Source organism: Durio zibethinus, chromosome 7 (assembly GCF_047325235.1).
Source record: "Durio zibethinus cultivar Kanyao isolate XHJ-2024 chromosome 7, ASM4732523v1, whole genome shotgun sequence".
NCBI lineage: Eukaryota > Viridiplantae > Streptophyta > Magnoliopsida > Malvales > Malvaceae > Durio > Durio zibethinus.
Window position 1 is genome coordinate 13,590,447 of NC_143168.1, and position 14,081 is coordinate 13,604,527.

The following is a 14,081-nucleotide window of genomic DNA, read 5'->3' on the forward strand; positions in this document are numbered from 1 at the left end:
GTTCATGTTGTTTATTCTTAACAATTTCATAACAAGCAATAAAATATTGAAACATTAAAAAATGATAAGTTTTTAAAACATACCATTCTAGTGAGCATCTTATCTGAAAAGATATTTGTCCATGCTCACGACAATCAAAGCATAGGTTCCATAACTTTTCAAAGCTCACAATTATTATAATATAATTAATTAATAATAATATAAAATTACACAAGATTTATTAAAATTTTATGTAGAATGATAAATTCCTTCATAATTTTATTGTGATTGAATAATTATAAAATTATAATAAAAAAATTATAGGCTATATGCTTGACTTTTCGGAAGAGTCCATTGCGAAATACTATTGAGAAAATTTGATGCAATACCGCCAACGGATGAATGGGATGACATTTTCAACAAAAATCTTGAAGATTGCTTGCTTTTGAACGAGATTTGAGTGAAAAATGAGTGATTTAAGAGAGAAACTAAAATAGAAAAAAAAAAAAAAAAAGGCTGATACATTTTAATTTTTTTTAAGAATTTATCTTTTCGTAAATTGATTCCTTTATTTGGTATCCGATATTGTTTATGAACATCCAAAATTTTGATATTCCCAAAAATGTATAGTAGGAGAAAATAGGAGAATCTAAAACCCTTGAAATTTTTTAATGTTCTGCCCATAATCCAAATTATATCCCTCTTTAGCCCTAAATAAAAGGTCTTACAGTTTAATTTACCACTTCATACTAAAGTAATTGCATAATAAACAGATCGAATTTGACAGCAAAGAGGCATTCCAAGCACTATTATTTGGCACCTGGTAATTAATGTTTAATTAAATTTTATTTGTGAGTCTATAATTAAATTGTTCTTTTCAGTTAATTAAAAATTTAATTTCAAAATCTAAATTAAAAAAAAAATACTACATTTTTAAGATGAAAAATGAAGTTTATATTGAAAATATAGAATTTTGAAAAGATGTTATGCTTTTGAATATCTATAGTTTCAACAGGGATAATGTTTTCTAAATGAAAAACGTCTTTGTTGAAAATATACTATGAAAAAAATTTTATTTTCCAAAATTCTATAGTTTCAACAAAAAAACGATTTTAAGATTAAAAACTTTGCTTTGTTGAATTTTAAAAAATTTATTTTTCAGAACAATGAAGACAACGTTTTAAAATTAAAAATGTGTTATTTGTTGAAAATATATTATAAATTATTTTTTTCAGAATTTTAAGTTTCAATAAAGACAAATTTTTATTATTAAAAATGTAATTTTTGTTGAATATATATGATGAAAAAAATTATTTTTTAGAATTTTATAGTTTCAACAAAGACAACAAGATTAAAAACATGGTATTAGTTGAAACTATACTATGAAAAAAAATTATTTTTTAGAATTCTAAGTTTCAACCAAAAACAATGTTCTTAAAATTAAAAATGTGGTTTTTATTGAAAATATACTATGAAAAATTCATTGTTCAGAATTATATAATTTCAATAAAAACAATATTTTTAAAATTAAAAATGTAGTATTTATTGAAACTATATTATAAAAAAAAAATTATTTTTGAAAATGTACTCGGAGGACTTCAATTTAATCAACATAAATTATGTTTTTAAGATAATAAAATGTAGTTTATTATGAAAATATATTATGAAAATTATTATAATATATTTTCATAATTTACATGTTAAATATTTTATATATGAAATAAAACATAAAAAGCTTTTATTTAATATTATTTTATATAAAATTTGCTTTTACATAATGACAATTAATGTTAGGACAGTAATTAAGTTTCATGTAATTTAACAAAAAATATATATGCTAATATTCTGAAAATATTTATTTATTATTTGATGTATATAAATAAATTTAGTAATTTCAAATTTTTATTAATTTTATAAAAATATTAGATAAATCATTTACATCCTAAATAAATAAATAAATAAATAATTTAACATATTAAATAAGTAATTTAAATATATATAATTATATGTTACGTGTTATTTTTATATTTTTATGACTGACATGTGTTATTCACGTGTAATTAAAAAAAATATAATAAAAGATGTTATTAGATAAATTTATATTTTTTTATACCAACATATAAATCTTATATTCTCATAAAATCCACAAAATGCAAGAATCATTCATTTTTCAAATTCTATAAAATTTTCCAAAATTACTCTTCTTTTAAAAAATGTTAAAATATGTAAACTGAATAACCCTGTATGTTTGTAAATTTTAGGAACTTTGGCCTTTAAAAGCTCTCATTTAAGTCACGCGACTATCGATAGGCAATCCACTCCTGGAACTCTCTCGACATTGACCACAATGATCGGCGGTAATCATTGCCAATTGGTCAACATCCCGTGTCGCAAAAATTTTTTTTAAAGTTTTTAACTTTTAATCTTTACCTTAATTTTGAAAAATTAATTTTGGCAACCCCAAAATTAACTGTCCTAACCTATCTCGCATGGCAATCCCAAGATCGTCTCTATTCTTTTTTGGTTAACTTGGGATTCACATATTGACATTCTCATGGCAAACATTCTTTTCTTGGCAGCCCAAAGAAGTACTTTATTCTTTGTTTTGGCAACCAAACTTATCAATTTTCTTCTCGGCAAACCCGAGAAGGCCAGATTATCACTTTCATTGCCTTAATTTCGAACTACATTGGGTATGATCTCTTCAGAGTACAAAGAGACTTACACATAGATGCAACTTTAATTTTAAATACTAAAGCCTGTTGGTCTAAGTAGTAAGAAGGTCAATTTTTTTTTTTTAAAGTCTCAATTTTAAGTCTTATAAATAAAAAAAATAAACACCGAAAAAGTTTGCTTCTCTTATAGAATTTGATCTGATTTGATTATGAAATAATTAAAGTCCAAAGTGATTATCGAATATTGAGGGTTTCAGACAAAAAAAAAAAACTTCAATTTTAAATCCTCCTTAATATTGAGGCACAAAATTTTATTTTATTGGATTTTGATATTCGCTTCTTTTAAGCTTTATCAAATGGGTTAGGTTGTAAACACCAAATTTTGAATTTAAATTAATCAATAAAATAATTAATTTTTTAAAATAAAGTGAAATAAAATTAGAGAGATTCAATAAACTTATCAATTTATTTTTTTCAGACATACCCGAAGACAGATTATCACCTCTGTTACCTTGATTTTAAACTACGTTTGGTATGCTCTTTTCAGAGTACATAAGCACCTAAATGTAGGTGCTGTATTATTGGTGTATACCTTAATATCAATCGGATTAATTATAAGACAGGATACATATCATATTAAACCTTATTATTGTTATTATTAACTAAGATATTATTTATTTACAAGTATGTTTGTAGCCCCAATACGTGAGATGATGTTACTTTCACAAATTGAAGATAAATCTCAACCACTAGAAGAAGACTTGTTATGACTTATTTCCCTCTCATATTGAACTTGAATGGGAGCCGCGCCAATATCTATCCCCGAACCCATGTAATTCAAAATTTTACAAGTGGCCTTTCCTAAAAAAATACACGTATCATTTCATCAAACTATTAAGAATCTAAATATATGAGTTATAAATATGACATGATAATTTAATATAAAAAAGGTATAAAATCGATATAATTTAACATTTTAGTAAAAATTATATATGATTTTAATAAAAATAAAAAAATGTTTCTTATTTAATGTGTTAATACAAATTTAACACAATAATTTTCATGTTTTACATGTTTTTAATATTAAATAAATACAAAACGAATACATAAATTATTAAATCTGCTCAAATTTCAAGTTTTAATTCAATATTTATGGACTAATAATAAAACACCACTCATATTTTTCAAATTGGGATTGCTTATTTATTCATATAGATTGAACCAATCTTGTAAAATGTAGTAAATGTCTACCTTGGTGTCTCACAAGAAAGAAAAAATGGTTCTTCTTTAGTTATTGCTGTAACCTTCCTCATATGACTATATTTTCTATTAGTACAACGTAACTAGTAAACACGCATTACCTAAGTATCCCAAAGAGAATAACTTTGCATATCTTCCCGCTCATTCTCCTCATGTTCATTGCAAAACGTCATTGTCATTGACTCATCCATCATCAATGCCTCCGACATTTGCATCCACATCTTGGGAGAGTCCAGAGGGGACTCATTGATGGCCTGAATTTGGCTCTGAGACAGCCTGACCGTGACAGGACCGGCGATGGTGCTGGAGCTGCCAGCCTCAGACCCTGCGGCATTAGTCCTGACCCGCAAGGCTGCCTCGTGAGCTGCCATTCGGATATCATCAGCACTGGAACTGGCTGGCTTGGGAATACAATGGACCAGCTCAGGGATGTTAAGACGTGCCTCCCGACCCCTGAAATGTAATGCTGCTACATCATAAGCTGCGGCTGCCATTTCAGCTGTCTCAAAGCTCCCTAACCAGATTCTGGTCTTTTTTCCAGGCTCACGAATTTCTGACACCCATTTGCCCCATTTTCTCTTGCGAACTCCTCTATAGCTTGAAGATAAGCCGCCCCGCGTACTGCTGCTGCTCTTTCCTTCCATATATGTTTCGGTTACTTGTTTCGTTGGGGAAAATTGATTGTTTCATGGCTGAGATAATGTAATCCAGTTAAGGGTATTTATGCAAGTGCTGGGATATACTGTTACAACACTGAAAATCCTGGAGGAAGTAAGCTTCCAAGCAGCTGCACAAGTGAAAAGGATTTTAAAAAAGTCAATGTTAATAATCCAAAAACGGAATTTAAGAAATTCTTTCGGGATCAGAACCAATCAAAGGTTGACAAGCTTGTGAAATTCTAATGCGCAGATTTGGTTAAAAAACATCCTAGGAGAAAACCATAGTTTTCTGTAGAAGACGCGGTTTGATCGAGGTGGCAGGCAGACAGGGGCTTTGGACCCACTGAACCATTGAAGATAAAGTGAATTTTGGTTGAATGAGTCCTTGTGCTTTGATCAGTCTAGACACATGTCCTATAGATTCGTATCTAGCTACGCTTCAATAGTTTATTGGTTTTCTTCTTCTGCCATGGGTCCCGGTAACTGCGACGTCTTGTCTTATTTCACCCGAGATTGTTTAAGAGAATAAATTTGATTAAGTATTTAAGTGAATAAATTTTGTTAGATTTGGTATTTATATTATAGAAAATATTGATAATTTATATATTTGTATTATATTTTATATAAAAATATATATTATAATTTGTGTTGATATGAAATATAATTTTTTTGTTTTGTTTTGTTAGATTTATAAATAATTTTTGTTGAAATTTTAAATATATCATATTTATGTTTTTTTTTTCATATAAATTTTGTGTCATATTATCATGTTATATATTAAATTATATATTATAATTTATATTGACATAAAAATTTAAATATATTTTTTTATTTTGTTAAATCTATATATTATTTTTGTTAAAATTTTAAATGTCACATTTATATTTTTTTTTGTAAAAATTTTGTATCGTATCATCGCATTATATTTTTAATTGTCAATTTAGATTTTATATACTATTAGTTAAGGAGAAAATTTAAAAAGAAAACCAAACTTTTGTGTATTTATTTTTAAAACTTGTAAAAATTTATATTTACTTATTAAAAAAGTAGCATGATATGTTTTATTGATAATATATAAATTTTATACATTAATAATTTATAAAATATAAACTTATTTTTTATGAAACTACAAGTTACAAATATAGTAAAGTATTACGTTGCTAAATAATCAAACCAACTAACTAAAAAATAACAAAACAAATTCAACATAAAATTAAAACAAACCTAACTTAAGCTCTCAAAACTTCAAGGCTTTCTTTTTGCCCCTAGACGTCACAATTTAACTTGTACCTATCGGGTTATCCATTCCTCAATCCGAATGGGTACTGGTATGGTGACCCAATTATTATAATCGGGAAATAGTGTTTAAGAAAGATTTGGTTCAGGTACAAGAACGGATAAGATAATACTGCTTCATGGGTCATCCGATACCCAATATATATAAAATATATTATTTTTATTTCATTTTTAATCTTTTATTATTAAAATAACAAATCTATTACAAAATTATATAAATTACAAAAGATATTTTACAAACCATTTTTTTTTATACTTTTAAGGAACAATTTAATTTGATAAATATATAATAACTATATACAAAAGTAAACCCCATGAAAATGATTATTATGCCCCTCTAATTATTTGATAATTACTTAACATGTGTCAAATTTGCTTTAATGCTCCTTCTTTCATAATCAACCAAAATTATTATAATATTCTTTTTATCATAATTATTAAAATATTATTTTTATCATAATTACGAAAATGAACTATTATACTTATTCAAAATTACGGTAGTGCCCTTTTAACCATAATTGTGAAAATGTAATCTTTCTATAATTTGTCAAAATAACTATAACGACCTTTACACCATAATTATAATGTCAAAATTACTATAATTACCAAAATTACTATAATTTCTTATTAAATTTTAACATGATATAAAATTAATTATATATTAAATCACTAAAATATCTTTATCATTGTTTCATAGAAATTTGACATGTAACGTTTTATGAAAATTACTATAATACATCTACTAAATTAATTACATAAGACTTAACTACATTTAAATTATTGTAATAAAATAAATATTAAAAAAAATATAGTTTCATAAATATTTATTCAATATATTGAAGCTGTGTCCTACATAAATTACTATAAAGCTCCTATAATTATTTTGATTTATGGTTGCTATATGTCCAAAATGACTATAATGGTCCTCATCCTATAATTAGTCAAAATTCCTATAATGCTTCCCTATCATAATTATGAAAATGCCCTCGCCATTATAATTAATCAAAATTACTATAACACCCATCCAACCATAATTATAGAAATGCTTTTCTATCATGATTGATCAAAATTACTAAATACTTTTCTTACCATAATTACAAGAAAGCCTTTTCTACCATAATTGGCTAAAATTATTCTAATGTCCTGATTAAATTATGTATTAAAATTTAACATAATATAAAATTAATTAAATATTAAATTAATATGATACTCTTGCTATTGCTTCACAAAAATTAGACATGTGGCATTTTATTTCAAATTTACTAACATACCCTTATTAAATTATGCATTGAATTTTAACATATCCAAAAAGTTTATTATGTTCATCTTATCATTTTACGAAAATTACTATAACGTCCTCCAACTATAATTATAAAAATACCTTCTTAACATGATTGGTTAAAATAACTATAATATACTTCCTACCATAATTATAGGAATGTCCTTTTTACTATAATTGGCCAAAATTATTTTAATACCATTATTAAATTACATATTATTTTTATAGTAAAACAATTATAAATCTATCTAAAATAATAAAAAGATATTAAATAATAATATTAATAATAATTTTTGCCCAAAAAAGAATTCACCTCGAGTAATAAGGGGCTATTTCTAGTTACTATTTAAAGAACACTTTTGTTATTTGCTATTTCTCTTTTAATTTATTACTCTCGTTATTATTTAAAGACCACTTTTTTATACTTATAAGGACCATTTTCTATTTTTTTTATTTTTCTTGATTTTGTTGCTTAAAAAATGTAATTAAAATTTTAATTAATTTTGTTAGAATTAAAAAATAGAATTAAATACATGGATAGGTATGTAAAAAACTCTCGATGGGTATGAGTATAAGATGGATATGAATATCATAATCAAGTATGAAGATAGGGAATGCAATGCTCACCCCAATTGTGATCTATTGCCATTGCTACTTGCCACTAAGCCAAGGGGTCATTGGCAATATAAGTTTATTTTTAAAATAGAGGAATTATATTTGATGCACTAAATGCTATGTACATTTAATAAATCAGAGCATCTCATAAAATTAACTTTAAATATGTTTTTAAAATTAAGTGTATTTGTTTTTTTATGCTTTTAATATTTTAAAATTATTTTTTTATATAATTTTATTGTGACTGATAATATAATTCATTTATAAACTGATAGTTCATCAAATATAAATTTTGTAATTCATATTTTTTTAAGGTCAAATAATTCACAATTAAATATGAAATTGACATAATCTTTGTTGGTTGATGATATAATCAAATAGATTAGGGATAAATTTTGTTGATGGAAAAAGAAGCCTAACACAAGTTTATTATTTTGAAATATGGACAACCTATCCTAAAATTTTCAATTGTATAGGACAAGTAGATCATTCCATTAGTCATTCATTAGTTATTTTGTTAAAAACCCCATTTAAAGATCACTTTACCTTTGAAAAGTCAATATCTTCAAATACTCGCATGAAATAATATTTTATGCTAATAAATTATTTTTATTTTTTTCAAAATATATCAAATATAATAATAGTAGAAAAAATATTTTTTAGATGTAACATATGACAATAAAACTTAAAAATTATAAGTATGCTAATATGTAAATATATCTCTAGCAAAATGAATATATTAAGCATGTAATATTATTTTGGCATGTAACAATTTTAAAAAATATATGAAGGATATAATATGAAAAAAGGTATTATTGTAACCATCGATATAAGCTCCAAACAAAAAAAATTACCAACCTTTATTTCAGAAAAAAAAAGTTAGGGTGTATTGATGAATTTTTAATTCCATTAGAATATACAATATCTATTTGTATAACTATCGATATAGATAAACTTTTTTTAAAGGTATATAAATATTTGTTAATATAGGTATGTTATATATCGACAATTATTATTCTAATAGTCAGTATAAACTTTAAACAAAAAAATTACCAACCTCTATTTGAGAAAAAAAAAAGTTACGGTATATTTATGGATTTTTAATACTGCTAAAATATACAATAACTATATCAACACTTTGTATAGCTGCTGATTTAGATAAACTTTTTCTTACAATATATGAATATTCGTCAGTATAAGTATGTTATATACTAAAGCTTATTATTGTAAGTGTTAGTATAAGAACCAACTAAAAAAATTATCAACCTCTATTTGGGAAAAGAGAGTTAGGGCTTAAATCTCTATTTCATTTTTCACTCAATTTCTTTCTCTCTACCTCCCACCACATCTACATCTTCAAATCCCATTAGTACCCTATCTTCAAATCCCATTAGCACCTGATCTTCAAATCCTATTGCTTCTACAAACAACAACTGATCACAACAAAGGTACTTTTCATATTCTGCATTTTTTGCATTTCATTTTTTAATATTTTTCATCTATCTATCATCGAGCATGCCATTTGCACAACCACTTTCATTTCCTCAATTGCCCCTTTTTACTAACATTGATTCTCACAAAATAGCAATTGAAAAACCCTCGTGCAATGAAAAAAAAAAAGATAACTAGATGTCACATAGTGGAAACCCTCACCACTGCACTGTACTGCACATATAAGTTTAAATTTAAACTTCTTTCTTCTCACAATTTGTAATGATAGTGCAATCTTTTGTTTCAATTCTTGGATTCACAATATGGGTGATTATAGTGTGTAATGAATGGCATGAGATTTTTGGTCAGGGTTTGTGTTGTGTTAAATAGGGTCAATCACATTATTCTTCAAAAATTTTCTCCTCTTAGGTGATTTTATTCTTTACATAATTGTGCAAATTGAATTTTTGCCTTAGCCACAAAGTAGAAATTTGTTATATTTTTGGAATACAAGGTGTGCTATTGTTGCAGTTTATACGTGAATTTATGAACTCACTACCTAATTGATAAGTATATTCTAATTTGTATTATTCTATTCTTGTTCGAAGTCATTGGTCATAACTTAAAAACTTAAGAAGAGATAATGTTTGTTACATTAAGTCTTAACTGTTGATACAATATTTTTCTTTCTATGCATAACACCTGTATGTTTTCCTAGTAAATCCAAACTATTTCTAATAAAATTTCACAACGTGATAGCTTAGCATATGAATTTCCTAAAGTTAAATGGTTACTAATGTGGTTAAGTAGAAATTTGGGGTTGAAGAATGCAATGAGCATTTCAAAGCAAATTAAAACACTATTGTAATTGTTCTTTTAATTGCAAATGGGATGTTCTTATCTCCCTAAAGCATGCCCCAAAAAAGCATATGCTATTTCTAAAGAGCACTAAGTATTTGAACTTCAATTCAAGTCTAAAATACTAAGTAGCACTAGAAAGATTTCAATTCTTCCATTTTGTTAATAACGAACTTATAAAACCTTACATTCTCCATTTAAAGTTTAAATTTAGATATGCAAAGTGCAACATAGTGGAAACCCCATTTGTTCAAACATAAGTTAATAAGACAAAATGCAAATAGTTTATTTTTTGTAATTATTCCTATTTCTATGTCCTAGCTAGGTAAAAATTAATACAAACCAATAATTTTTTATAGTCATAGGTAAAGTTTAGATAAGGTTGCCAGAAATGTTGGAAATCTTAAGCTTTAATAGATAACCTATGGAGTTGGGAAGAAACTTGAGTTGATTGGAGTGCACATCCAATGCCACCATATTTAATAGCCTTGTAGTTTAGGACTCTGGTATGCTCTATCAAATTAAATTAATTAATTTAAATGAGTTATTAGGAAAAGATTTAATTACATGATATGATGTTTGTATTGACCTTATTGGAAGCATTTATTGCCTAATCAGTATTGGCTCTATTGGCTTTGTCAACTAATTTAGTTTTATTTTATGATCCTTATCAGAAGCATTTATTGCCTAATCAAAGTGACTTTTCTAAAGTAAGACCAAATGATATTGAAATTGGTAGTGCATTACTGGTTTGTTGACCAAAGTTTAATGTGTATTTAGTATGAATCACTGTGATGAAATGTTTGAAATATACATAAAATATGTGTATGAGAAATTGTAGGGCCATATCTAATCACAAAAGATAAGGTATGCCTATATCTAGCCTATAGTATGACTAAGCAATAAATAAAATCTAAAGAATGGTTTATATATATATATATATTTATATGTTATTACAACTAATTGCTTATAGGTTGTTCTGTCCAATTAAATTGACATTTTTAATCTATTGTTATAGAGGATTACACACACTTACACATACATATATATATATATATATATATAAATCCATCACATATTCGTAGATTTTAGATGTTTTTCTTTCTTGGTTGTGTCTTTTCTTTTAGGATATAAAGTTTGACATATAAAGTAAATAACTTTGATATTTAGGTAACATTGGTTGGATGGATGTATAAAACAAAGTACTTACTAAGTTGAATAAGTGCAGGAACCACATATAAACATGGCAACAATTGAATTTTGATTCATTTGCTACACATGTCTAATCTGATAGATGAATGATATAAATTGAATATACTTTATTGATTATCAAGCCATAGCATATTGGTTTATGGTTGTTTGTTTTTTCAATCATAAGACATCTTAGTGTTTTATACTATCTAGTAGCCAGAGAAACTACTTTTCTTTCAAGGGTTGCATATGCAAAATATTCACTATATGTACTTCAAAAAATCCTTTTTTAATCGAGATTACTGATTGTTGTTAGAGAATCTAGTAGTTGATAGTTTTTGTAGTGTCACTTAGAACTATTTTTCTTTTTTAAAATATTTTTTAAGGAAAAGGAAAGTTGTTGACTTTGTTTTGAATGAATATTTCATGTATTTTAACATGTAGAAATGTATAATAGAATATTAAAAATGGGATTACTTTAAACTTGTGTTTTTTAGTGTTTTTGACTTATTGCATGCTTTTTTTTATTTTGATATTGTAGAGAATTAATTTAAGTTAAACAATTGATTCTTCTGAGAAGGGCTAACAAAATAGGGAGAGAGGGGAAAAACAATTAGACAGAAAGTGGGAGAAAAGGGATGGAATATAGAAAGAGAGATTTTACTTTCCAAACATCTCAAAGTTTGAATGAAAATGAAAAAAAAATAGATAGACAAGTTATATTTCACTTAGAGTATCCTATTTTAATAAACAAAAATTTTCAAGGATTTATCCTAAACGTAAATAAACTCTTAAGAATGCCCAAAAGGTACTTTTGGATATAGGATGCCCTTGTTTTTACTATGCCTCTTGAAAGAAAGCAAAAATCATTACTTTCACCTTTCAAATCATTTATTCATTGTTTTATGCTTCTCATGTGTATGTAATTGTTGTTACTCCTTGTATTGTTCTTATATTTCTTATATGATGCAATTAGGTTTAATGATCTCTACCTATTGTTGACAGTGTTTTTATATATTGGGTCATCTTTTTGCTCATCCCATTTAGCTTTGTTAAATGTAAAATTAGTAAAGAAATGAAACAAAGAAACAAATACAAATAAGAAATTAGGAAAGGTTATTATCATAGTAGACTTGGATGGATTATAAGCAAAATACAAATCATTCTTGTATTAATTTTTTGTACAAAACATTTTTAGAATTACACTAATTATTTTTTCTTTTAACTTAATTATGTAATTGTGTTTGTCATGTTATGCAGATGTTTCTCTGTAGAAATCTATGACGAGATCATTTACTTTGGAGAGTTGTTTATTTACTTCAAACACTATATTTGTAGATATTCAATCATAGACAATCAAAGATGTTTGTTTTTATCTAACTTGGTATAGTGACTTTAGTTCTTGACTTATTCTAAGTTTGTAGATTACCAAATAATTAGCTTGTAGTTTTATTTCAAATGTTATTAAATACAATTTACTTTATTGTGTATTTTGACTTTATATAAAACCATATCATATTATGATTATAAATAAATTAATATGAATAACTGAAAATATAATTCAAAAGAAAAGTTTTTACTAGTACTTTAATATTTATACTAACGAGCTTTACTATTAGAATATTTCGGCCTATAGTGTTAGATAGACTATTGCTAAAAGTAAAAACACACGAGGGTATACTGACAAGTATTGATCAATGGTAAAAGATATAATGTTGAATAACCCGTTGGTATAAGTCGAAAAAATTAAAACATACAAGTCTATACTAATGAAATTTAACCATAAATAAAAAGTATAATATGAAATACACAACACTTGCTATACCCATGACTATACATATACTGATGGATCAATGCCTTTGGTAAATCTCTATTACATATTTCGATAGCTTAAAAATCTTCAGTATAGGTTTATATCAACAAAGGATACATTAATGGTTAAAATTTTGTTAGATTAGATATTTTGACCGTCGATAGGGTTTATTGTACTATATCAATAGATTTTTAGGTTTTACCAATGGCTTTTTGAGTTTCAAAATATGACAGTTTTCTTGTAGTGATAAGAAAATATCAACACTTAAAATAAATATACAAAAATTAATATTTAAAAAAAAACTTATTTATTAATGATGTATTATTATTTGATTCACCTCATTAATGAAATAGTATCATTTGATTTACTAGCAATATATAAAATTTATATACTGATAATGCATCAAATATAAACCTCTGAAAAATATAGTAATGACAAACTTATTCATTTTAAATTAAAAATAATTTATAATAAATAAATCCAAGTTAAAGAGTTGGAATGTTTAAATACAAATAATTTTTGTTACATTATCTATAGATATATGGAATAAAGAATAATATATATATATATATATAAATTCAATAAATTTAGATTTGATGAACTGTTTTGTAATTAATTAAATTCTATTAACAAAGTTAAAAAGTTTGAGTGGGTTGTATATTTTTCAAATCAATAGATTTATATTAAATTATGCTCACAATTGAAAGTCCTAAATGAAATTTAACTTATTAATTTTTGTTAAAAGAAGTTAATAAAATGCTTTAAAAAAATATAAAAAAATCTCTAACACTCAGTTATTCAGGTAAATTTATTCATGAAACAGGTCTTGTTCGATTGATCCTTTGAAACTTTTGCTTAAATTTTGATTTGGTCTAGTTTGTAGGGCTTGGAAGGCTTGAAAGTTTAAAAAAAAAAATTAAAATCTTAAATATATTTTAGAATTCAAATAAAATAAACTATATTCTTTATTAATCTTGGCATGAAAAACCTTGTTCAGGGTTGAGTTCGTCTGATCATACGGATAA

General features: G+C 25.4%; 1 pseudogene; it reads right to left on the reverse strand.

Annotated features, from left to right (window-relative positions):
• Positions 1-3,775: 3,775 nt before the first annotated feature.
• LOC111277671 (ethylene-responsive transcription factor ERF021 pseudogene) lies at positions 3,776-4,649 on the reverse strand (annotated as a pseudogene).
• Positions 4,650-14,081: the final 9,432 nt, after the last annotated feature.